The sequence below is a fragment of the Dermacentor andersoni genome, chromosome 3, assembly GCF_023375885.2.
Source record: "Dermacentor andersoni chromosome 3, qqDerAnde1_hic_scaffold, whole genome shotgun sequence".
NCBI classification, from domain to species: domain Eukaryota; kingdom Metazoa; phylum Arthropoda; class Arachnida; order Ixodida; family Ixodidae; genus Dermacentor; species Dermacentor andersoni.
Genome location: NC_092816.1, coordinates 152203221 through 152228507, shown reverse-complemented (window position 1 = coordinate 152228507; position 25287 = coordinate 152203221). Strand labels below are relative to the sequence as shown.

Here is a 25287-nt window from a genome sequence, read left to right as displayed (position 1 = left end):
CTGATGATCCGGAAGAACGACTGTTGGTGGGGTCATATCGACCGATTAGTCTCACCAACGTCGACTACAAAGTATTTATGAAGGTTCTAGCAAAAAGACTGCAGTCTGTGATCACGAAATTGGTAGGGTCTCACCAGACGTGTGGAATTAAAGGCCGTAGCATCGCTACAAATATACATGTCGCACGCAACGTATTAGAGTGTGTCGATGCAGTTGGCGGTCAGATAGCAATGATGCAGCTCGACTTGGCGAAAGCCTTTGACCGCGTCTCCCACGAAATCCTTTTTTCCATCCTGCAACACTCCAAACTAGGCGACATTATAGTAGAGGGCGTAAAAATGGCCTACAAGAACTGTACGACCCGCATTATAGTTAATGGCGATCTCACTGACAGACTTGCTGTACGTTCTTCAGTAAGACAGGGATGCCCGCTTTCCCCCTTGCTTTTTGCAGTGTATTTAGAGCCGCTATGCCTGGCAATTATCAACTCTGACCGAATTTCAGGTTACAGACTGCAGTCATCACACGTGAAAGTACTCGCGTATGCTGACGATATAGCGGTTTTTTGCGCTGATAGACAGAGCATCTGTGAAGCGACAATTGTGATTGAAAAATTCTGCGCTCAGACTGGAAGTCAGATCAATTGGGGAAAAAGTTCCGGTTTTTGGCATGGCGAATGGGACGTAACACCGGGTTGTTTTTCTCGGCTTCGATGGTCCACCTTGCCAACGCGGTATCTAGGAGTACCTCTGGATTGTTATCGGGATCCCAGCTCGTACTGGAAAGAAGAAACTTCGAGAATGAAAGAGAAAGCGGTCGCGTGGCAAGGAAGACAGCTATCAATGTTTTCCCGTGCCTCTATCTGTAATGTCTTTTTGATTTCGAAGCTCTGGTATGTCATGAATGTGCTGTGTGCGACCCGAACAGCTATTCAAAAAATGCATCGTGTTTTTGCTGTTTTTATTTGGGCGTCCACCTGGGAAAGAACTAGCCGAACTAACCTGTTTGTTTCCGTTAAAAGCGGAGGCCTTGGCCTGGCGCATCTTTTTTTGCGTCAAGTGGTCTCGCGATTTATGTTTTTGCGTGATCAAAGTGATCCCTTTCTAAGATCTGTTATGCAAGTGCGCCTACAGAGACTGCTCCCTGGAAGGGTAGTCTCCTGTGATAACATGTGTGGTGCTGTGACAGGATACTTGCGCGAGGTTGTTCTTTCGTGCAAGATGCTGGAAGTACGTTTCAGCCCTGAATACCTATGTAATGTCAATAAGAAAAAGCTGTACAAAGCGTTGGTTGACATGATGTTGCCGGTACCCATTTATCGGACACCACACTTTGGAGGCCCAGGGCAAGATATTTTAAAAAGAGTTAAGAACATGCCCGTTAGACCTGTGGTCAAAACCTGTTTTTTTAAGCTGCATTCCGGTACGCTGCCTGTTAAAACCTGGCTGCATGATAAAGGTTTTTTCGTGCCATGGACAACAAACTGCTTGTTATGCAGGAAGCCCGAGACAGTGGAACATGTTTTCCTAGAATGTTGGGATCCAATATTTTATTGGGATGTCCTTCAGAGGACGATTAAAAAGGAACTCCCTTTAAGTCCTTACGGCATCCGGTACTTATCAGTTGAAAGTGAAGAAGTGCCCTACGATTTAATTATGCTTCTTGGCCTCCACAGTTTGTGGAAAACGCGAATGCAGGTGCGACATGCAGACATAAATACAAGATCCACACGTGAAAACTTCATCGAAAGTGTAGTTTATCTTCGCGAATGTTTCAGGGCTCAGACTGATCCACCAGAGTGGATATCACTGTTTGATGATTTGTCACAAATGAAAAGTTTTTAGCACCACTCGCCTCAGCCCAAGTGTGGCTGAAGTGTTTTACCATATGTTACTTTGTATTACACGTCCAAGACGGCAATAAAGAAAAAAAAAATCAATCTTGTTGCTGCACACCTGATGCGCCTGCAGTCATCCTAGCGTTGTCGTTAAAGAAACAGCGCTTGTGAGGACGTGGAGTTGTGAAAGCCAGCGCGAGAAATGCGAGTATTACTTATTTATATGGAAGTGACGTAGCATCGTTTCTTTTTAAATAATTGGATTGCTTTCTTTGTGTTGCGAAAAAAAGTGATAAAAAGTTTAATATTACACCACACTGGAGGTGCCGGGGTTTGAACCCGGGACTTCTCACATGCGAAGCGAGCGCTCTACCACTGAGCTACACCCCCGGAATGATAAAGGGTGTCATGTGTGGACGATTTATTGTTCTTCAAAGCCAGTAGCCGCTAGAAAGTGGAAAAAGCTTCCTTTCAATCAATCTTGTTGCTGCACACCTGATGCGCCTGCAGTCATCCTAGCGTTGTCGTTAAAGAAACAGCGCTTGTGAGGACGTGGAGTTGTGAAAGCCAGCGCGAGAAATGCGAGTATTACTTATTTATATGGAAGTGACGTAGCATCGTTTCTTTTTAAATAATTAGATTGCTTTCTTTGTGTTGCGAAATAAAGTGATAAAAAGTTTAATATTACACCACACTGGAGGTGCCGGGGTTTGAACCCGGGACTTCTCACATGCGAAGCGAGCGCTCTACCACTGAGCTACACCCCCGGAATGATAAAGGGTGTCATGTGTGGACGATTTATTGTTCTTCAAAGCCAGTAGCCGCTAGAAAGTGGAAAAAGCTTCCTTTCGATTAATCTTGTTGCTGCACACCTGATGCGCCTGCAGTCATCCTAGCCTTGTCGTTAAAGAAACGGCGCTTGTGAGGACGTGGAGTTGTGAAAGCCAGCGTGAGAAATGTGAGTATTACTTATTTATATGGAAGTGACGTAGCATCGTTTCTTTTTAAATAATTGGATTGCTTTCTTTGTGTTGCGAAATAAAGTGATAAAAAGTTTAATATTACACCACACTGGAGGTGCCGGGGTTTGAACCCGGGACTTCTCACATGCGAAGCGAGCGCTTTACCACTGACCTACACCCCCGGAATGATAAAGGGTGTCATGTGTGGACAATTTATTGTTCTTCAAAGCCAGTAGCCGCTAGAAAGTGGAAAAAGCTTCCTTTCAATCAATCTTGTTGCTGCACACCTGATGCGCCTGCAGTCATCCTAGCGTTGTCGTTAATGAAACAGCGCTTGTGAGGACGTGGAGTTGTGAAAGCCAGCGCGAGAAATGCGAGTATTACTTATTTATATGGAAGTGACGTAGCATCGCTTTTTTAAATAATTGGATTGCTTACTATGTGTTGCGAAATAAAGTGATAAAAAGTTTAATTTTGCACCACACTGGAGGTGCCGGGGTTTGAACCCGGGACTTCTCACATGCGAAGCGAGCGCTCTACCACTGAGCTACACCCCCGGAATGATAAAGGGTGTCATGTGTGGACAATTTATTGTTCTTCAAAGCCAGTAGCCGCTAGAAAGTGGAAAAAGCTTCCTTTCAATCAATCTTGTTGCTGCACACCTGATGCGCCTGCAGTCATCCTAGCGTTGTCGTTAAAGAAACGGCGCTTGTGAGGACGTGGAGTTGTGAAAGCCAGCGCGAGAAATGCGAGTATTACTTATTTATATGGAAGTGACGTCGCATCGCTTTTTTAAATAATTGGATTGCTTACTTTGTGTTGCGAAATAAAGTGATAAAAAGTTTAATTTTGCACCACACTGGAGGTGGCGGGGTTTGAACCCGGGACTTCTCACATGCGAAGCGAGCACTCTACCACTGAGCTACACCCCCGGAATGATAAAGGGTGTCATGTGTGGACAATTTATTGTTCTTCAAAGCCAGTAGCCGCTAAAAAGTGGAAAAAGCTTCCTGTCAATCAATCTTGTTGCTGCACACCTGATGCGCCTGCAGTCATCCTAGCGTTGTCGTTAAAGAAACAGCGCTTGTGAGGACGTGGAGTTGTGAAAGCCAGCGCGAGAAATGCGAGTATTACTTATTTATATGGAAGTGACGTAGCATCGCTTTTTTAAATAATTGGATTGCTTACTTTGTGTTGCGGAATAAAGTGATAAAAAGTTTAATTTTGCACCACACTGGAGGTGCTGGGGTTTGAACCCGGGACTTCTCACATGCGAAGCGAGCGCTCTACCACTGAGCTACACCCCGGAATGATAAAGGGTGTCATGTGTGGACAATTTATTGTTCTTCAAAGCCAGTAGCCGCTAGAAAGTGGAAAAAGCTTCGTTTCGATTAATCTTGTTGCTGCACACCTGATGCGCCTGCAGTCATCCTAGCCTTGTCGTTAAAGAAACGGCGCTTGTGAGGACGTGGAGTTGTGAAAGCCAGCGTGAGAAATGCGAGTATTACTTATTTATATGGAAGTGACGTAGCATCGCTTTTTTAAATAATTGGATTGCTTACTTTGTGTTGCGAAATAAAGTGATAAAAAGTTTAATATTGCACCACACTGGAGGTGCTGGGGTTTGAACCCGGGACTTCTCACATGCGAAGCGAGCGCTCTACCACTGAGCTACACCCCGGAATGATAAAGGGTGTCATGTGTGGACAATTTATTGTTCTTCAAAGCCAGTAGCCGCTAGAAAGTGCAAAAAGCTTCCTTTCGATTAATCTTGTTGCTGCACACCTGATGCGCCTGCAGTCATCATAGCCTTGTCGTTAAAGAAACGGCGCTTGTGAGGACGTGGAGTTGTGAAAGCCAGCGTGAGAAATGCGAGTATTACTTATTTATATGGAAGTGACGTAGCATCGCTTTTTTAAATAATTGGATTGCTTACTTTGTGTTGCGAAATAAAGTGATAAAAAGTTTAATTTTGCACCACACTGGAGGTGCCGGGGTTTGAACCCGGGACTTCTCACATGCGAAGCGAGCGCTCTACCACTGAGCTACACCCCGGAATGTTGAAGGGTGTCATGTGTGGACAATTTATTGTTCTTCAAAGCCAGTAGCCGCTAGAAAGTGCAAAAAGCTTCCTTTCAATCAATCTTGTTGCTGGGATTCTGCTTCCGGCCACCGAGCGTGACGGACGCATGATGACGGGCTCCGTTGGAGCGGCTACAGCGGCCTATTCTGGCCGCGGAAACAGGACGATGGAACAGGAGGGCACCTACCAAGTTGTTCTGCCAGGTCTGCCAACAGGTCGTTATGTTTTAAATACAGTTTTTTTGCACGCTGATATCACGGCGCGACCGTACCGGATTGAAGATTTCCGTGACGCATTGGCACCGCATTCGCTTCTTCCGGATGTTATCGCCCTGGGGGCGTATCGCATGAGCCATGTCTGGGCTATCACCTTCAAGGACGCGGACGCGGTGAAGAAGATCTCGAGCATCGGGGAGCTGCGTGTAAAAAACCGGCGCTGTCTGGTGATTGACCCGGCGAACCAGGACGTTCGACTGAAGCTCCAATGGCTTCTACACAATGTGCCTGATGAGGACGTGCGTGTCGCCTTTGCGCCCTATGGAAAAGTTACCGAAGTAGCCCGAGAGCGCTGGCGTGTGCAAGGTATGACAGAGAAGGGATCAACCACCCGGCTTGTCACCCTCAAGTTGAAAGCGGGCGTGAAGTTGGATGACTTGCCACACCAGCTGAGCGTTGGCGGTGAGTTGGCGCTTGTCGTGGTACCAGGCAGACCCCCGCTGTGCCTTCGGTGTCGCGGTACGGGCCACATCCGCAAGGACTGTCGAGTCCCGCGTTGCGGAATCTGCCGACGCTTCGGGCACGAAGAAGACCAGTGTACTCGCACTTACGCGAGCATTACAGGCCCGGGAACCAGCGAGGACTCGTCCGAGATGCTGATGGACGAGACGGATGCTGAGGAAGCAGCCCGTGTGGGTGGACAACCACAGCGGCATACTCAGCCATCGTTCACGACTCTGGTGAAGCAGAAGGCGGGGCCCTCCGGCGCAACAGATGGTAGTGTACAGGCGCAGCATAAGCCTGAACAGGACGACGATGACAAGGCAAAGGAGGCGGCGAAAGCCGCGGACGCTAAAGAAAGCAGCGTGGAGACCCCCGGCATTGATACCATGGAGACGAACCAGGAAGCGGCGAGCACCATTGCTGGAAAACGTCCGCATGAAGAAAGCGGAGACGTCAAGCTGCAGCCAGGCGGTAGCGGCGATGAGCCTCCGCCGAAGGCAGGGGGAGTGAGACGCTCGTCTTTAAAACCGCGGCCGAACCTTCCGGCCGACCCGCGGAAGGCGGGGAAACAGCCTCCGTAGTAACACAGTGTCCTGGTCGGTGTCAGCGCCGGTTGTGTTGGTCGACCGGTGTCAAGAGGTCCTGGCAGTCGTGAGGAAGGCTACGTCAACCATGAAGGTAGGCACCATGCGGATAGAGGCGTTTCTTCTTCTAAGACATGGCTTTTAATCTTATTGCTCCACTTCGAGTTGCGACTTTGAACGTCAGAGGTCTGGGAGCAAGAAGGCGACAATACCAGCTTAATCGCCTTCTTCTGGATAACGATATTGACATAATTGCTTTACAAGAGTCGAAAATAGAGAGCCAAGAGCACACTGACCGCATGGTGTCTTCCTTTCAAGCAAACTTTCATGTGTGCGTTTGTCATTCTGTTGGGACGTCGGGTGGGTGCCTTGTATTCATACGTAAGACGTTAAGAGTGAACGTAGAGTCTGTATTTGCATGCCCAAGTGGTCGCCTTTTGATTGCTGATTTCACATTTTCGAATTTTTGGTGGCGAATTGTTTGTGTATATGCTCCTAATGTAGAAAGCGAGCGTAAAATTTTCTTTGAATCACTTGAGCCATGGTTGAATGGCGACAAGTTTTTACTTGTACTGGGAGACTTCAACTGTGTGTGCGCCGCAGCTGACAGAGTGAAGTTTAGGCCACTGAGAGACAAGAGCTCTGAAGTTTTGAATACTTTTGTGCATGAGTATGGTCTCGAGGATGTTGGCAATGTGTTTTCCACTGGGACCCACCCAGAATACACGCACTTTCAGCGGGAGAGCCATGCGAGACTAGACAGAATGTATGTATCTGTCGATCTTATGCCGCTATGCTCAAGTTATGACGTTAAACCTGTGCCTTTCAGTGATCATTGCCTCGTGAGCATGACTTTAGGAATGAAGGGCAGGAAATTGCGCTTTAACTGGCACTTATGGAAATTGAACATAAAGCTTTTGGAAGATGAAGGGTTCATTATGCAAGTAAAGACCAAGCTAGACAAACTGCTAGACGCGCAGCCAGCTAGTTTTGCAACTGAATGGGAGGGGTTCAAAGAGTGGGTAAAAATGAAAGCAATAGAAAAGAGCAGCGTGGCTCGCTATAAAGAGAAAGAAAAAGAAAAAGAAATGAACGGGCAACTTGAATGGATGCTGAGCATGGAAAATAGCGCGCCGGGAACTTTCACGAAAGAAATACGGGAAGTGAAATGCCAGCTCGAAAGAATCGACGCCGACAGGTATAGTGCCGCCGTCATACGCGCAAGGTCTGAAAAATTGTGGGCTGGCGAAACGCCGACAAAACGAGCGCTATCATACGACTGAGCTACACCCCCGGATTTTTTTTTTTCTTTATTGCCTGTTTTATAACAAATACACGATTCACAGCTATTCTCCGCTGCGATTACAAAACAAAAAAAAAGACAGTTCAATGTGCGGGTGTACCTTGTCGTTTAATTTTGTGAGCTACACCCCCGGAATGATAAAGGGTGTCATGTGTGGACAATTTATTGCTCTTCAAAGCCAGCAGCCGCTAGAAAGTGGAAAAACCTTCCTTTCGATTAATCTTGTTGCTGCACACCTGATGTGCCTGCAGTCATCCTAGCGTTGTCGTTAAAGAAATGGCGCTTGTGGGGACGTGGAGTTGTGAAAGCCAGCGTGAGAAATGCGAGTATTACTTATTTATATGGAAGTGACGTAGCATCGTTTCTTTTTAAATAATTGGATTGCTTTCTTTGTGTTGCGAAATAAAGTGATAAAAAGTTTAATATTACACCACACTGGAGGTGCCGGGGTTTGAACCCGGGACTTCTCACATGCGAAGCGAGCGCTCTACCACTGAGCTACACCCCCGGAATGATAAAGGGTGTCATGTGTGGACGATTTATTGCTCTTCAAAGCCAGCAGCCGCTAGAAAGTGGAAAAACCTTCCTTTCGATTAATCTTGTTGCTGCACACCTGATGTGCCTGCAGTCATCCTAGCGCTGTCGTTAAAGAAACGGCGCTTGTGGGGAAATGGAGTTGTGAAAGCCAGCGTGAGAAATGCGAGTATTACTTATTTATATGGAAGTGACGTAGCATCGTTTCTTTTTAAATAATTGGATTGCTTTCTTTGTGTTGCGAAATAAAGTGATAAAAAGTTTAATATTACACCACACTGGAGGTGCCGGGGTTTGAACCCGGGACTTCTCACATGCGAAGCGAGCGCTCTACCACTGAGCTACACCCCCGGAATGATAAAGGGTGTCATGTGTGGACGATTTATTGTTCTTCAAAGCCAGTAGCCGCTAGAAAGTGGAAAAAGCTTCCTTTCGATTAATCTTGTTGCTGCACACCTGATGTGCCTGCAGTCATCCTAGCGTTGTCGTTAAAGAAACGGCGCTTCTGGGGACGTGGAGTTGTGAAAGCCAGCGTGAGAAATGCGAGTATTACTTATTTATATGGAAGTGACGTAGCATCGTTTCTTTTTAAATAATTGGATTGCTTTCTTTGTGTTGCGAAATAAAGTGATAAAAAGTTTAATATTACACCACACTGGAGGTGCCGGGGTTTGATCCCGGGACTTCTCACATGCGAAGCGAGCGCTCTACCACTGAGCTACACCCCCGGAATGATAAAGGGTGTCATGTGTGGACAATTTATTGTTCTTCAAAGCCAGTAGCCGCTAGAAAGTGGAAAAAGCTTCCTTTCAATTAATCTTGTTGCTGCACACCTGATGTGCCTGCAGTCATCCTAGCGTTGTCGTTAAAGAAACGGCGCTTCTGAGGACGTGGAGTTGTGAAAGCCAGCGCTAGAAATGCGAGTATTACTTATTTATATGGAAGTGACGTAGCATCGTTTCTTTTTAAATAATTGGATTGCTTTCTTTGTGTTGCGAAATAAAGTGATAAAAAGTTTAATATTACACCACACTGGAGGTGCCGGGGTTTGAACCCGGGACTTCTCACATGCGAAGCGAGCGCTCTACCACTGAGCTACACTTTCTTTTTTTTTTTTTTTTTTTTATTTATTGCCGTTTTGGACGCATAACACAAAGTAACATGATAAAACACTTCAGCCACACTTCGGCTGACGCGAGTGGTGCTAAAATCTTTTCAATTGGACTAATTCATCAAGTAGTGGTATCCACTCTGGTGGATCAGTCCGTGCCCTGAAACATTCTCGAAGATAAAGAACACTTTCGATGAAGTTTTCACGTGTGGTACTGGTATTTATGTCTGCATGTCGCACCTGCATTCGCGTTTTCCACAGACTGTGGAGGCCAAGGAGCATAATTAAATCGTAGGGCACTTCTTCACTTTCAACTGATAAGTACCGGATGCCGTAAGGACTTAAAGGGAGTTCCTTTTTAATCGTCCTCTGAAGGACATCCCAATAAAAAATTGGATCCCAACATTCTAGGAAAACATGTTCCACTGTCTCGGGCTTCCTGCATAACAAGCAGTTTGTTGTCCATGGCACGAAAAAACCTTTATCATGCAGCCAGGTTTTAACAGGCAGCGTACCGGAATGCAGCTTAAAAAAACAGGTTTTGACCACAGGTCTAACGGGCATGTTCTTAACTCTATTTAAAATATCTTGCCCTGGGCCTCCAAAGTGTGGTGTCCGATAAATGGGTACCGGCAACATCACGTCAACCAACGCTTTGTACAGCTTTTTCTTATTGACATTACATAGGTATTCAGGGCTGAAACGTACTTCCAACATCTTGCACGAAAGAACAACCTCGCGCAAGTATCCTGTCACAGCACCACACATGTTATCACAGGAGACTATCCTTCCAGGGAGCAGTCTCTGTAGGCGCACTTGCATAACAGATCTTAGAAAGGGATCACTTTGATCACGCAAAAACATAAATCGCGAGACCACTTGACGCAAAAAAAGATGCGCCAGGCCAAGGCCTCCGCTTTTAACGGAAACAAAGAGGTTAGTTCGGCTGGTTCTTTCCCAGGTGGACGCCCAAATAAAAACAGCAAAAACACGATGCATTTTTTGAATAGCTGTTCGGGTCGCACACAGCACATTCATGACATACCAGAGCTTCGAAATCAAAAAGACATTACAGATAGAGGCACGGGAAAACATTGATAGCTGTCTTCCTTGCCACGCGACCGCTTTCTCTTTCATTCTCGAAGTTTCTTCTTTCCAGTACGAGCTGGGATCCCGATAACAATCCAGAGGTACTCCTAGATACCGCGTTGGCAAGGTGGACCATCGAAGCCGAGAAAAACAACCCGGTGTTACGTCCCATTCACCATGCCAAAAACCGGAACTTTTTCCCCAATTGATCTGACTTCCAGTCTGAGCGCAGAATTTTTCAATCACAATTGTCGCTTCACAGATGCTCTGTCTATCAGCGCAAAACACCGCTATATCGTCAGCATACGCGAGTACTTTCACGTGTGATGACTGCAGTCTGTAACCTGAAATTCGGTCAGAGTTGATAATTGCCAGGCATAGTGGCTCTAAATACACTGCGAAAACCAAGGGGGAAAGCGGGCATCCCTGTCTTACTGAAGAACGTACAGCAAGTTTGTCAGTGAGATCGCCATTAACTATAATGCGGGTCGTACAGTTCTTGTAGGCCATTTTTACGCCCTCCACTATAATGTCACCTAGTTTAGAGTGTTCCAGGATGGAAAAAAGGATTTCGTGGGAGACGCGGTCAAAGGCTTTCGCCAAATCGAGCTGCATCATTGCTATCTGACCGCCAACTGCATCGACACACTCTAATACGTTGCGTGCGACATGTATATTTGTAGCGATGCTACGGCCTTTAATTCCACACGTCTGGTGAGACCCTACCGATTTCGTGATCACAGACTGCAGTCTTTTTGCTAGAACCTTCATAAATACTTTGTAGTCGACATTGGTGAGACTAATCGGTCGATATGACCCCACCAACAGTCGTTCTTCCGGATCATCAGTCTTGGGAATTAGAACGATGTGGGACGTATTGAAAGACAATGGATCCTGTTTGCGTTCATAAGCCTCAGTTATCACATGGAGCATGCACTTTGCAACAGGAAGCTCAAAGGTTTTATAAAAGGCCGCACTTAGCCCATCTGGTCCAGGAGCTTTCCCAGATGGTAGGTCGTCTATTGCTTTTTCTATCTCCTGTAAAGTTAGAGGCAGTTCAAGACGTTCCTTAATTTCATCATCTAGTCTTGGCACCAGCCTCAAGAAGTCTACATGGAAGCCTTCTATGGTCTCGAGCTTATTGCTAAGAAGTTCTGTGAAATGTTCGGCTATAGCACACTGAATGTCTCTCGCATCTTCCGAAGTCCGGCCGTCAAATCGGATGCTCCTAATTTCTTTCTGGCAAGCGTATCTTTTCTCGTCTGATAGCCCTCGTTTTGTCGGCGTTTCGCCAGCCCACAATTTTTCAGACCTTGCGCGTATGACGGCGGCCCTATACCTGTCGGCGTCGATTCTTTCGAGCTGGCATTTCACTTCCCGTATTTCTTTCGTGAAAGTTCCCGGCGCGCTATTTTCCATGCTCAGCATCCATTCAAGTTGCCCGTTCATTTCTTTTTCTTTTTCTTTCTCTTTATAGCGAGCCACGCTGCTCTTTTCTATTGCTTTCATTTTTACCCACTCTTTGAACCCCTCCCATTCAGTTGCAAAACTAGCTGGCTGCGCGTCTAGCAGTTTGTCTAGCTTGGTCTTTACTTGCATACTGAACCCCTCATCCTCCAAAAGCTTTGTGTTCAATTTCCATAAGTGCCAGTTAAAGCGCAATTTCCTGCCCTTCATTCCTAAAGTCATGCTCACGAGGCAATGATCACTGAAAGGCACAGGTTTAACGTCATAACTTGAGCATAGCGGCATAAGATCGACAGATACATACATTCTGTCTAGTCTCGCATGGCTCTCCCGCTGAAAGTGCGTGTATTCTGGGTCGGTCCCAGTGGAAAACACATTGCCAACATCCTGGAGACCATACTCATGCACAAAAGTATTCAAAACTTCAGAGCTCTTGTCTCTCAGTGGCCTAAACTTCACTCTGTCAGCTGCGGCGCACACACAGTTGAAGTCTCCCAGTACAAGCAAAAACTTGTCGCCATTCAACCATGGCTCAAGGGATTCAAAGAAAATTTTACGCTCGCTTTCTACATTAGGAGCATATACACAAACAATTCGCCACCAAAAATTCGAAAATGCGAAATCAGCAATCAAAAGGCGACCACTTGGGCATGCAAATACAGACTCTACGTTCACTCTTAACGTCTTACGTATGAATACAAGGCACCCACCCGACGTCCCAACAGAATGACAAACGCACACATGAAAGTTTGCCTGAAAGGAAGACACCATGCGGTCAATGTGGTCTTGGCTCTCTATTTTCGACTCTTGTAAAGCAATTATATCAATATCGTTATCCAGAAGAAGGCGATTAAGCTGGTATTGTCGCCTTCTTGCTCCCAGACCTCTGACGTTCAAGGTCGCAACTCGAAGTGGCGCAATAAGATTAAAAGCCATGTCTTAGAAGAAGAAACGCCTCTATCCGCATGGTGCCTACCTTCATGGTTGACGTAGCCTTCCTCACGACTGCCAGGACCTCTTGACACCGGTCGACCAACACAACCGGTGCTGACACCGACCAGGACACTGTGTTACTACGGAGGCAGTTTCCCCGCCTTCCGCGTGTCGGCCGGAAGGTTCGGCCGCGGTTTTAAAGACGAGCGTCTCACTCCCCCTGCCTTCGGCGGAGGCTCATCGCCGCTACCGCCAGGCTGCAGCTTGACGTCTCCGCTTTCTTCATGCGGACGTTTTCCAGCAATGGTGCTCGCCGCTTCCTGGTTCGTCTCCATGGTATCAATGCCGGAGGTCTCCACGCTGCTTTCTTTAGCGTCCGCGGCTTTCGCCGCCTCCTTTGCCTTGTCATCGTCGTCCTGTTCAGGCTTATGCTGCGCCTGTACACTACCATCTGTTGCGCCGGAGGGCCCCGCCTTCTGCTTCACCAGAGTCGTGAACGATGGCTGAGTATGGCGCTGTGGTTGTCCACCCACACGGGCTGCTTCCTCAGCATCCGTCTCGTCCATCAGCATCTCGGACGAGTCCTCGCTGGTTCCCGGGCCTGTAATGCTCGCGTAAGTGCGAGTACACTGGTCTTCTTCGTGCCCGAAGCGTCGGCAGATTCCGCAACGCGGGACTCGACATTCCTTGCGGATGTGGCCCGTACCGCGACACCGAAGGCACAGCGGGGGTCTGCCTGGTACCACGACAAGCGCCAACTCACCGTCAACGCTCAGCTGGTGTGGCAAGTCATCCAACTTCACGCCCGCTTTCAACTTGAGGGTGACAAGCCGGGTGGTTGATCCCTTCTCTGTCATACCTTGCACACGCCAGCGCTCCCGGCCTACTTCGGTAACTTTTCCATAGGGCGCAAAGGCGACACGCACGTCCTCATCAGGCACATTGTGTAGAAGCCAGTGGAGCTTCAGTCGAACGTCCTGGTTCGCCGGGTCAATCACCAGGCAGTGCCGGTTTTTTACACGCAGCTCCCCGATGCTCGAGATCTTCTTCACCGCGTCCGCGTCCTTGAAAGTGATAGCCCAGACATGGCTCATGTGATACGCCCCCAGGGCGATAACATCCGGAAGAAGCGAATGCGGTGCCAATGCGTCACGGAAATCTTCAATCCGGTACGGTCTCGCCGTAATATCAGCGTGCAAAAAAACTGTATTTAAAACATAACGACCTGTTGGCAGACCTGGCAGAACAACTTGGTAGGTGCCCTCCTGTTCCATCGCCCTGTTTCCGCGGCCAGAAAAGGCCGCTGAAGCCGCTCCAACGGAGCCCGTCATCATGCGTCCGTCACGCTCGGTGGCCGGAAGCAGAATCCACTGATCTACACCCCCGGAATGATAAAGGGTGTCATGTGTGGACGATTTATTGTTCTTCAAAGCCAGCAGCCGCTAGAAAGCGGAAAAAGCTTCCTTTCGATCAATTGTTGCTGCACACTTGATGTGCCCGCAGTCATCCTAACATTGTCGTTAAAGAAACGGCGCTTGTGAGGACGTGGAGTTGTGAAAGCCAGCGTGAGAAATGCGAGTATTACTTATTTATATGGAAGTGACGTAGTATCGTTTCTTCTTAAATAATTGGATTGGTTACTTTGTGTTGCGAAATAAAGTGATAAAAAGTTTAATATTACACCACATTGGAGGTGCCGGGGTTTGAACCCGTGACTTCTCACATGCGAAGCGAGCGCTCTACCACTGAGCTACACCCCCGGAATGATAAAGGGTGTCATGTGTGGACGATTTATTGTTCTTCAAAGCCAGTAGCCGCTAGAAAGTGGAAAAAGCTTCCTTTCGATTAATCTTGTTGCTGCACACCTGATGTGCCTGCAGTCATCCTAGCGTTGTCGTTAAAGAAACGGCGCTTGTGGGGACGTGGAGTTGTGAAAGCCAGCGCGAGAAATGCGAGTATTACTTATTTATATGGAAGTGACGTAGCATCGCTTTTTTAAATAATTGGATTGCTTACTTTATGTTGCGAAATAAAGTGATAAAAAGTTTAATTTTACACCACACTGGAGGTGCCGGGGTTTGAACCCGGGACTTCTCACATGCGAAGCGAGCGCTCTACCACTAAGCTACACCCCCTTTTTTTTTTTTCTTTATTGCCGGTAATCAGCAGTACATCGGAAGGACAACATAAGGAACATATATACACAGACAGATGAACTTCTCATCCGTTAACAAAAATTAATAAGTAAGAGCCGCCTGTTATATGTGAGCTGGCGTTGTTTAAAATTCTTTAAGATTGGCCAGGGGTTCTATCCTGGCCATCCAAGGCGGTGGGCACTCATGTGTAGCAAGCACATCAAGAAAACGTGTTATTTGTTCTCGAAAGAAAACACGGGCTGGTCTCGCATCGGGATCGCAATAGAAGCCAGCCATGCGGGCTCGCCATATACAGTAGAGGCCAGTTAACATTATCTGATCGAAAGGTGTTCCGTCCTCGTCATCTATCGGTAGATACCTTATGCCATGTGGATCAAGAGGAAATTCTTTCTTTATTGTTCGCTGTAGAACATCCCAAAAGAAAACCCCCGCCCAACAGTGTAAAAAAACATGGTCTATTGTTTCTGGTTGTTTGCATATGAAGCAATCTGAGCCCCATGGCATGTAAAAGCCCCTTTCTTCTAAAAACGTTGCAACTGATAGTGTTCCTGTGTGTAGCTTGAAAAAGAAAGTTTTCATACCAGGCGGTACCTGCATTTTTTTAACACGTTTGAAAACATTCTGGCCTGGGCCTCGACTGTACATAGTTCGGTACCGAGGTGGGGGAAAAAGGCTGTCCAATAGATCATTGCGCAGCCTTTTTCTTGTGACCGTAAACAAATATTCTTTGGAAAACCGTACAGCAAGGAAACGAACACTCAGCACAATTTCCTTATAGAATCCGAACACTGCCACCGGTACACTTTCAGAGCTTATAATAAACTCGGGTAACAAATGCGCAAGTCTAACTTTGCAAACCGATTGAAGAAATGAATTATCATTGTTCCTGAAGAAAAAGAACCGTCCGACTAATTGCCTCACAAACAGGTGGGCCAGCCCTAGCCCTCCATCTTTCACCCGTCTGAAAAGATTGTTGCGGCTGCATCTCTCCCATCCAGAACCCCACACAAACACGGCAAAAACTCTGTGCAATTTCTGTACATTGGCTCTGTTACAAAAAATGAATTGCATAACGTACCATAGCTTAGCTACGAAAAACAAGTTGCACACTGTAGCCCTGGCAAATACTGAAAGGTGTTTGGGTCTCCACGCCTCAGCCTTCTCTTTAACCCTTTTAAGCTCGCACTGCCAGTATTCGTCGCTCTGTTTATAAGCTTCAAGTGGTACACCCAGGTATTTTACTGGCGTTGTCGACCACGTGACATTCGCAAAGATAGCGGGGGTCTTAGGCCACTCCCCATGCCAAATACCGTGGCACTTGCTCCAGTTTACTCTACTTCCAGTGATTTCGCCAAATTTTTTAACAACATTTATCGTTTGCAAAACGCTCTCCTTGTCATTGCAACACACGGCTACGTCATCAGCATAGGCCAGAAGTTTAACTTCTGATGCTTGCATTGTAAACCCATGAATACATTTGTTCTCAATCACTACCAAACACAGAGTCTCTAGATAAATACAGAACAGGAGTGGGCTGGCTGGGCAGCCCTGACGCACGGAACGTTGAATGCTGATGGGGGCCCCCAGTGACTTGTTAATTATAAGCTTAGTACTTCCGTTCCGGTACGCCATGGCCACCCCGTCAGTAATTATGGACCCGACATTTGTATGTTTTAGAATGGCAATTAAATAACATGAGCAACACAGTCAAAAGCTTTCTCCAAATCAAGTTGGAGAATAGCAACTCGCGACCTTAAGGCGTCACAACATTCCAGAATTGATCTCATTATGTGTATGTTTGTGCTAATAGTACGTCCCTTGATGCCGCATGTTTGGTGACTACCTACTATGTTTTCCATTACTGATTGTAACCTGCAAGCGATGATCTTCATGAATACTTTGTAATCATTGTTGGTAAGTGATATTGGTCTGTACGACGTTACATATTTTAGTTTCGTAGGCTCGTCGGTCTTAGGGATGAGCACGGTGTGTGCTTCCCCGAAAGAATATGGCAATGCGTTTACTTCATACGCTTCGTTAAAGACGTCAGCGAGAACAGGCGCCAAGTCTGATTTAAACTTTATAAAAAGCGGCGCAAAGGCCATCCGGACCCGGCGATTTTCCAGTTTTTAAATCATCAATTGCCTTTTCCACTTCACGTGCTGATATCGGTGCCTCTAGTCTGTTCTTTGTGTCGTCGTTGAGTTGCGACATGCGTCCCAAAAACGTGGCTCTAAAGGCATCTACGTCAACAGGACTCGATGCAAAAAGCTGTTGAAAGTGCTGGAAAAACACTTGCGCTATGTCCTCACAGTCGGTTATTTCGTAATCATCTACTTCAAGTACATCTACGTGGTTACGCCGTGCGTGCCTCTTTTCAAGACCGAGCGCACGTTTAGTTGGAGCCTCATCTGCTGTCAAAGCCTCTGCCCTTGCTCATATAATCGCTCCCCGATATCGCTCTTCATCGCATATCTCCAATTTCGATTTGATGCTACGCAAATCGTCCTTGTATGCGCCCGGTTGGCTGCATTCTTAGGCCGTTAACTTTTCCAACACCACCCTTAGTTCTTTCTCTTTAACTCTTTCTTCGTACTTTATTTTGCAGGAGCGATCGATGGCGGCTAGTTTAATTCGTTGTTTAAAATTTTCCCACTTTTCGGTGACTCGCAACACGTTATTTCCCGCTTCTTTCAAATATTCCTGTACTTTGCTTAGAAAAAGCTCGTCAGTTAACAATTTGGAATTCATTTTCCACAACTCCCACGTGAAAGTGTGGTGTTTTGCTTTGCGTCCAACATACATCTTGACCAAACAGTGATCAGTGAATGAAAGAGGCGTGACACCGTAGCTGTTACACAGGGGTATTACGTCTAGTGACACGTACATTCTGTCTAGACGCGCGTGACTATTGCCCTGGAAGTGTGTGTAATGAACCTCGCGTGTTCCAACCAGACAGTCAGCCACGTCGTCTAGGTCGAAATCGGTTAATAATTCAGCGAGGACATGGCAGCTTTTGTCATTTGTTCTTCGGCCTGTTCTGTCCCGATCTCGGAGTACACAATTAAAATCTCCCAGAATTATCACTTTTTTGTTCATGCAAATGTGCGTCCTTAAGGATGAAAAAAACAGAGTGCGCTCTTCACAAACATTGGGTGCATAAACACACACAACACGCCACGAATCATTACCAACATTAAAGTCAACGTACACTAACCTGCCTGAAGGGCATGAAAAATAATTTTCGATAGATAAGCCGGGAAGTTTCCTAATAAATAAAATAACACCCGCCGACGCACCTTTAGCATGGCTCACATCCGCGTAGTACAAAGACGTAAACCTTAGCACCATGCCCCGGGTCTCCTCCTCCCCTTCAACCTTTGTCTCTTGCACGGCCAGAACGTCGAGGTCTTGGTCCACCATCATCCGGTACACTTGGCTTTGTTTACGCTTGGCGGCCAGACCTCTTACGTTTAGCGTGCCTAAGCTAAGCGTTGGGTTGGTTGCCATTGCTAATACGAGAAAGTTAGAGAGGCCCGGAGCACTGTGCTCACCACAACGTCTAGCCAGCGGCTAGACGCCTCCGGGACCGTCCGGTGGTCTGTTGTGGTCCGCGGACGGCTGTGGCTTGTCGCCGGCTTTCCTATCCCGATGAATGTTTGGAGAGGGCTTGAAGCTGCTCCTTCTCGTCAAAGTTGTCTTTGCAGGTGGCCCGTCGGCATGGTTCTTTGCAGCTGTTTTCCCATCGGTAGCGTCTAGCGGCCTCTTAAAGGTAGCGTTGCCGCTCGTATCCATAGGGTCGCTGGTTGGGGGCGGATCCCCACCTTCTGTCTCGCATGCGGCTTCATCAACTACAAGGCAGTTTTCCTTGCTTTTTGCCCGCTCTTCTGCAGGACCCGTTGTCGTCCCATCTTTCTTTTCGAGGGTAACAAATACATCTGTATCTTTCGCTGCCTTCGATGTCGCCTCTGCATTGCTGGCGCTCTCCTTGTCACCAGCCCCCTTGGCAGCGTCCTCGGCTTCAGCAGCATCCATCCTCATCTGCGCGACGACCTCGTTCGCTGGTGGCCCCACAGCTGCAGCGTACGTGCGCACACACTGATCTTCAGAGTGTCCAAAGCTGCGACACCGAGCGCAACGCGGTACCTTGCACTCGCGACGGACGTGTCCGACACCCTTGCATCGTAGGCACTGCATCGGACGTCCAGGCGCTACGACAAGGGCCAGTTCACCGGCAACTCGGATTTGGTGCGGGAGGTCATCGACTTTCATCCCGCTCTTCAACTTCAACAGAACGGTCCACGACATTGAGTCCTTCTCGCCTACGCCTATGACACGCCATCGTTCTCTCGTCACTTCCACGACCTTGCCAAAGGCCGCTAGCGCTGCCTTTATATCTTCGTCCGCCACCCAATAAAGCAGCCAATGAAGGCGGAGGCGTACCTGTTGGTCTTGAGGGTCGACGATAACACAACGACGCCCCTTCACGTTGAGCTCTTTCAACGCCAGCATCCTTTTCGTTGCCTCGTCACTCGAGAAGGTGACTGCCCATACGTGTTTGATCTGGTAGGCTCCAAGGGCCATGACCTCCTGCAGCAATCCAGTCGGGATGAGTGCATCTCGGAAGTCTTCGACCCTATAGGGCCTCGCTCGCACGTCGCCATGCAAAAACACGGTGTTTTTCACGACAGGTCCCTTGGCCAGTGGTGGCAAAATAAACTGGTAGCTCGCTTCCTCGTCATCGTCCATAAGCCTGTTACCGCGGCCGGTGGCCGCAAAAGCCGCTCCTTCGGAGCCCATGATCCACACGTCCGTACAGCTCGGCTGCCGGAAGTAGAATCCACTGAGCTACACCCCCGGAATAATAAAGGGTGTCATGTATGGACGATTTGTTGCTCTTCAAAGCCAGCAGCCGCTAGAAAGTAGAAAAAGCTTCCTTTCGATTAATCTTGTTGCTGCACACCTGATGTGCCTGCAGTCATCCTAGCGTTGTCGTTAAAGAAACGGCGCTTGTGAGGACATGCAGTTGTGAAAGCCAGCGCGAGAAAGGCGTGTATTACTTACTTATATGGAAGTGACGTAGCATCGCTTTTTTTTAATAATTGCATTGCTTACTTTGTGTTGCGAAATAAAGTGATAAAAAGTTTAATTTTACACCACACTGGAGGTGCCGGGGTTTGAACCCGGGACTTCTCACATGCGAAGCGAGCGCTCTACCACTGAGCTACACCCCCGGAATGATAAAGGGTGTCATGTGTGGACGATTTATTGCTCTTCAAAGCCAGTAGCCGCTAGAAAGTGGAAAAAGCTTCGTTTCGATTAATCTTGTTGCTGCACACCTGATGCGCCTGCAGTCATCCTAGCCTTGTCGTTAAAGAAACGGCGCTTGTGAGGACGTGGAGTTGTGAAAGCCAGCGTGAGAAATGCGAGTATTACTTATTTATATGGAAGTGACGTAGCATCGCTTTTTTAAATAATTGGATTGCTTACTTTGTGTTGCGAAATAAAGTGATAAAAAGTTTAATTTTGCACCACACTGGAGGTGCTGGGGTTTGAACCCGGGACTTCTCACATGCGAAGCGAGCGCTCTACCACTGAGCTACACCCCGGAATGATAAAGGGTGTCATGTGTGGACAATTTATTGTTCTTCAAAGCCAGTAGCCGCTAGAAAGTGCAAAAAGCTTCCTTTCGATTAATCTTGTTGCTGCACACCTGATGCGCCTGCAGTCATCCTAGCCTTGTCGTTAAAGAAACGGCGCTTGTGAGGACGTGGAGTTGTGAAAGCCAGCGTGAGAAATGCGAGTATTACTTATTTATATGGAAGTGACGTAGCATCGCTTTTTTAAATAATTGGATTGCTTACTTTGTGTTGCGAAATAAAGTGATAAAAAGTTTAATTTTGCACCACACTGGAGGTGCCGGGGTTTGAACCCGGGACTTCTCACATGCGAAGCGAGCGCTCTACCACTGAGCTACACCCCGGATGATAAAGGGTGTCATGTGTGGACAATTTATTGTTCTTCAAAGCCAGTAGCCGCTAGAAAGTGGAAAAAGCTTCCTTTCGATTAATCTTGTTGCTGCACACCTGATGCGCCTGCAGTCATCCTAGCCTTGTCGTTAAAGAAACGGCGCTTGTGAGGACGTGGAGTTGTGAAAGCCAGCGTGAGAAATGCGAGTATTACTTATTTATATGGAAGTGACGTAGCATCGTTTCTTTTTAAATAATTGGATTGCTTTCTTTGTGTTGCGAAATAAAGTGATAAAAAGTTTAATATTACACCACACTGGAGGTGCCGGGGTTTGAACCCGGGACTTCTCACATGCGAAGCGAGCGCTCTACCACTGAGCGACACCCCCGGAATGATAAAGGGTGTCATGTGTGGACGATTTATTGTTCTTCAAAGCCAGTAGCCGCTAGAAAGTGGAAAAAGCTTCCTTTCGATTAATCTTGTTGCTGCACACCTGATGCGCCTGCAGTCATCCTAGCCTTGTCGTTAAAGAAACTGCGCTTGTGAGGACGTGGAGTTGTGAAAGCCAGCGTGAGAAATGAGAGTATTACTTATTTATATGGAAGTGACGTAGCATCGTTTCTTTTTAAATAATTGGATTGCTTTCTTTGTGTTGCGGAATAAAGTGATAAAAAGTTTAATATTACACCACACTGGAGGTGCCGGGGTTTGAACCCGGGACTTCTCACATGCGAAGCGAGCACTCTACCACTGAGCTACACCCCCGGAATGATAAAGGGTGTCATGTGTGGACAATTTATTGTTCTTCAAAGCCAGTAGCCGCTAGAAAGTGGAAAAAGCTTCCTTTCGATTAATCTTGTTGCTGCACACCTGTTGTGCCTGCAGTCATCCTAGCGTTGTCGTTAAAGAAACGGCGCTTGTGAGGACGTGGAGTTGTGAAAGCCAGCGTGAGAAATGCGAGTATTACTTATTTATATGGAAGTGACGTAGCATCGTTTCTTTTTAAATAATTGGATTGCTTTCTTTGTGTTGCGAAATAAAGTGATAAAAAGTTTAATATTACACCACACTGGAGGTGCCGGGGTTTGAACCCGGGACTTCTCACATGCGAAGCGAGCGCTGTACGACTGAGCTACACCCCCGGATTTTTTTTTTTCTTTATTTCCTGTTTTATAACAAATACACGATTCACAGCTATTCTCCGCTGCGATTACAAAACAAAAAAAAGACAGTTCAATGTGCGGGTGTACCTTGTCGTTTAATTTTGTGAGCTACACCCCCGGAATGATAAAGGGTGTCATGTGTGGACAATTTATTGCTCTTCAAAGCCAGCAGCCGCTAGAAAGTGGAAAAACCTTCCTTTCGATTAATCTTGTTGCTGCACACCTGATGTGCCTGCAGTCATCCTAGCGTTGTCGTTAAAGAAACGGCGCTTGTGGGGACGTGGAGTTGTGAATGCCAGCGTGAGAAATGCGAGTATTACTTATTTATATGGAAGTGACGTAGCATCGTTTCTTTTTAAATAATTGGATTGCTTTCTTTGTGTTGCGAAATAAAGTGATAAAAAGTTTAATATTACACCACACTGGAGGTGCCGGGGTTTGAACCCGGGACTTCTCACATGCGAAGCGAGCGCTCTACCACTGAGCTACACCCCCGGAATGATAAAGGGTGTCATGTGTGGACGATTTATTGCTCTTCAAAGCCAGCAGCCGCTAGAAAGTGGAAAAACCTTCCTTTCGATTAATCTTGTTGCTGCACACCTGATGTGCCTGCAGTCATCCTAGCGCTGTCGTTAAAGAAACGGCGCTTGTGGGGACGTGGAGTTGTGAAAGCCAGCGTGAGAAATGCGAGTATTACTTATTTATATGGAAGTGACGTAGCATCGTTTCTTTTTAAATAATTGGATTGCTTTCTTTGTGTTGCGAAATAAAGTGATAAAAAGTTTAATATTACACCACACTGGAGGTGCCGGGGTTTGATCCCGGGACTTCTCACATGCGAAGCGAGCGCTCTACCACTGAGCTACACCCCCGGAATGATAAAGGGTGTCATGTGTGGACAATTTATTGTTCTTCAAAGCCAGTAGCCGCTAGAAAGTGGAAAAAGCTTCCTTTCAATTAATCTTGTTGCTGCACACCTGATGTGCCTGCAGTCATCCTAGCGTTGTCGTTAAAGAAACGGCGCTTCTGAGGACGTGGAGTTGTGAAAGCCAGCGCTAGAAATGCGAGTATTACTTATTTATATGGAAGTGACGTAGCATCGTTTCTTTTTAAATAATTGGATTGCTTTGTTTGTGTTGCGAAATAAAGTGATAAAAAGTTTAATATTACACCACACTGGAGGTGCCGGGGTTTGAACCCGGGACTTCTCACATGCGAAGCGAGCGCTCTACCACTGAGCTACACTTTCTTTTTTTTTTTTTTTTTTTTTATTTATTGCCGTTTTGGACGCATAACACAAAGTAACATGATAAAACACTTCAGCCACACTTCGGCTGACGCGAGTGGTGCTAAAATCTTTTCAATTGGACTAATTCATCAAGTAGTGGTATCCACTCTGGTGGATCAGTCCGTGCCCTGAAACATTCTCGAAGATAAAGAACACTTTCGATGAAGTTTTCACGTGTGGTACTGGTATTTATGTCTGCATGTCGCACCTGCATTCGCGTTTTCCACAGACTGTGGAGGCCAAGGAGCATAATTAAATCGTAGGGCACTTCTTCACTTTCAACTGATAAGTACCGGATGCCGTAAGGACTTAAAGGGAGTTCCTTTTTAATCGTCCTCTGAAGGACATCCCAATAAAAAATTGGATCCCAACATTCTAGGAAAACATGTTCCACTGTCTCGGGCTTCCTGCATAACAAGCAGTTTGTTGTCCATGGCACGAAAAAACCTTTATCATGCAGCCAGGTTTTAACAGGCAGCGTACCGGAATGCAGTTTAAAAAAAAAGTTTTGACCACAGGTCTAACGGGCATGTTCTTAACTCTATTTAAAATATCTTGCCCTGGGCCTCCAAAGTGTGGTGTCCGATAAATGGGTACCGGCAACATCACGTCAACCAACGCTTTGTACAGCTTTTTCTTATTGACATTACATAGGTATTCAGGGCTGAAACGTACTTCCAACATCTTGCACGAAAGAACAACCTCGCGCAAGTATCCTGTCACAGCACCACACATGTTATCACAGGAGACTATCCTTCCAGGGAGCAGTCTCTGTAGGCGCACTTGCATAACAGATCTTAGAAAGGGATCACTTTGATCACGCAAAAACATAAATCGCGAGACCACTTGACGCAAAAAAAGATGCGCCAGGCCAAGGCCTCCGCTTTTAACGGAAACAAAGAGGTTAGTTCGGCTGGTTCTTTCCCAGGTGGACGCCCAAATAAAAACAGCAAAAACACGATGCATTTTTTGAATAGCTGTTCGGGTCGCACACAGCACATTCACGACATACCAGAGCTTCGAAATCAAAAAGACATTACAGATAGAGGCACGGGAAAACATTGATAGCTGTCTTCCTTGCCACGCGACCGCTTTCTCTTTCATTCTCGAAGTTTCTTCTTTCCAGTACGAGCTGGGATCCCGATAACAATCCAGAGGTACTCCTAGATACCGCGTTGGCAAGGTGGACCATCGAAGCCGAGAAAAACAACCCGGTGTTACGTCCCATTCACCATGCCAAAAACCGGAACTTTTTCCCCAATTGATCTGACTTCCAGTCTGAGCGCAGAATTTTTCAATCACAATTGTCGCTTCACAGATGCTCTGTCTATCAGCGCAAAACACCGCTATATCGTCAGCATACGCGAGTACTTTCACGTGTGATGACTGCAGTCTGTAACCTGAAATTCGGTCAGAGTTGATAATTGCCAGGCATAGTGGCTCTAAATACACTGCGAAAAGCAAGGGGGAAAGCGGGCATCCCTGTCTTACTGAAGAACGTACAGCAAGTTTGTCAGTGAGATCGCCATTAACTATAATGCGGGTCGTACAGTTCTTGTAGGCCATTTTTACGCCCTCTACTATAATGTCACCTAGTTTAGAGTGTTCCAGGATGGAAAAAAGGATTTCGTGGGAGACGCGGTCAAAGGCTTTCGCCAAATCGAGCTGCATCATTGCTATCTGACCGCCAACTGCATCGACACACTCTAATACGTTGCGTGCGACATGTATATTTGTAGCGATGCTACGGCCTTTAATTCCACACGTCTGGTGAGACCCTACCAATTTCGTGATCACAGACTGCAGTCTTTTTGCTAGAACCTTCATAAATACTTTGTAGTCGACATTGGTGAGACTAATCGGTCGATATGACCCCACCAACAGTCGTTCTTCCGGATCATCAGTCTTGGGAATTAGAACGATGTGGGACGTATTGAAAGACAATGGATCCTGTTTGCGTTCATAAGCCTCAGTTATCACATGGAGCATGCACTTTGCAACAGGAAGCTCAAAGGTTTTATAAAAGGCCGCACTTAGCCCATCTGGTCCAGGAGCTTTCCCAGATGGTAGGTCGTCTATTGCTTTTTC

At 46.9% G+C, this 25287-nt stretch overlaps 18 non-coding genes across 18 annotated transcripts; all 18 read right to left on the bottom strand.

The window, feature by feature from the left end:
• Nucleotides 1-2155: 2155 nt before the first annotated feature.
• On the bottom strand, nucleotides 2156-2227 carry TRNAA-CGC (transfer RNA alanine (anticodon CGC)). The gene has a single exon. It is a non-coding gene; the product is annotated as a tRNA-Ala (tRNA).
• A 305-nt stretch (nucleotides 2228-2532) lies between these two features.
• TRNAA-CGC (transfer RNA alanine (anticodon CGC)) lies at nucleotides 2533-2604 on the bottom strand. Its single transcript has one exon. It is a non-coding gene; the product is annotated as a tRNA-Ala (tRNA).
• Nucleotides 2605-2909: 305 nt separating this feature from the next.
• Nucleotides 2910-2981, bottom strand: TRNAA-CGC (transfer RNA alanine (anticodon CGC)). Its single transcript has one exon. It is a non-coding gene; the product is annotated as a tRNA-Ala (tRNA).
• A 303-nt stretch (nucleotides 2982-3284) lies between these two features.
• TRNAA-CGC (transfer RNA alanine (anticodon CGC)) lies at nucleotides 3285-3356 on the bottom strand. The gene has a single exon. It is a non-coding gene; the product is annotated as a tRNA-Ala (tRNA).
• A 303-nt stretch (nucleotides 3357-3659) lies between these two features.
• Nucleotides 3660-3731, bottom strand: TRNAA-CGC (transfer RNA alanine (anticodon CGC)). Its single transcript has one exon. It is a non-coding gene; the product is annotated as a tRNA-Ala (tRNA).
• A 4193-nt stretch (nucleotides 3732-7924) lies between these two features.
• On the bottom strand, nucleotides 7925-7996 carry TRNAA-CGC (transfer RNA alanine (anticodon CGC)). The gene has a single exon. It is a non-coding gene; the product is annotated as a tRNA-Ala (tRNA).
• A 305-nt stretch (nucleotides 7997-8301) lies between these two features.
• On the bottom strand, nucleotides 8302-8373 carry TRNAA-CGC (transfer RNA alanine (anticodon CGC)). Its single transcript has one exon. It is a non-coding gene; the product is annotated as a tRNA-Ala (tRNA).
• A 305-nt stretch (nucleotides 8374-8678) lies between these two features.
• Nucleotides 8679-8750, bottom strand: TRNAA-CGC (transfer RNA alanine (anticodon CGC)). Its single transcript has one exon. It is a non-coding gene; the product is annotated as a tRNA-Ala (tRNA).
• A 305-nt stretch (nucleotides 8751-9055) lies between these two features.
• On the bottom strand, nucleotides 9056-9127 carry TRNAA-CGC (transfer RNA alanine (anticodon CGC)). Its single transcript has one exon. It is a non-coding gene; the product is annotated as a tRNA-Ala (tRNA).
• Nucleotides 9128-14310: 5183 nt separating this feature from the next.
• Nucleotides 14311-14382, bottom strand: TRNAA-CGC (transfer RNA alanine (anticodon CGC)). Its single transcript has one exon. It is a non-coding gene; the product is annotated as a tRNA-Ala (tRNA).
• Nucleotides 14383-14685: 303 nt separating this feature from the next.
• On the bottom strand, nucleotides 14686-14757 carry TRNAA-CGC (transfer RNA alanine (anticodon CGC)). Its single transcript has one exon. It is a non-coding gene; the product is annotated as a tRNA-Ala (tRNA).
• Nucleotides 14758-19940: 5183 nt separating this feature from the next.
• Nucleotides 19941-20012, bottom strand: TRNAA-CGC (transfer RNA alanine (anticodon CGC)). Its single transcript has one exon. It is a non-coding gene; the product is annotated as a tRNA-Ala (tRNA).
• A 1052-nt stretch (nucleotides 20013-21064) lies between these two features.
• On the bottom strand, nucleotides 21065-21136 carry TRNAA-CGC (transfer RNA alanine (anticodon CGC)). The gene has a single exon. It is a non-coding gene; the product is annotated as a tRNA-Ala (tRNA).
• A 305-nt stretch (nucleotides 21137-21441) lies between these two features.
• On the bottom strand, nucleotides 21442-21513 carry TRNAA-CGC (transfer RNA alanine (anticodon CGC)). The gene has a single exon. It is a non-coding gene; the product is annotated as a tRNA-Ala (tRNA).
• A 305-nt stretch (nucleotides 21514-21818) lies between these two features.
• TRNAA-CGC (transfer RNA alanine (anticodon CGC)) lies at nucleotides 21819-21890 on the bottom strand. The gene has a single exon. It is a non-coding gene; the product is annotated as a tRNA-Ala (tRNA).
• A 444-nt stretch (nucleotides 21891-22334) lies between these two features.
• TRNAA-CGC (transfer RNA alanine (anticodon CGC)) lies at nucleotides 22335-22406 on the bottom strand. The gene has a single exon. It is a non-coding gene; the product is annotated as a tRNA-Ala (tRNA).
• A 305-nt stretch (nucleotides 22407-22711) lies between these two features.
• Nucleotides 22712-22783, bottom strand: TRNAA-CGC (transfer RNA alanine (anticodon CGC)). Its single transcript has one exon. It is a non-coding gene; the product is annotated as a tRNA-Ala (tRNA).
• A 305-nt stretch (nucleotides 22784-23088) lies between these two features.
• TRNAA-CGC (transfer RNA alanine (anticodon CGC)) lies at nucleotides 23089-23160 on the bottom strand. The gene has a single exon. It is a non-coding gene; the product is annotated as a tRNA-Ala (tRNA).
• Nucleotides 23161-25287: the final 2127 nt, after the last annotated feature.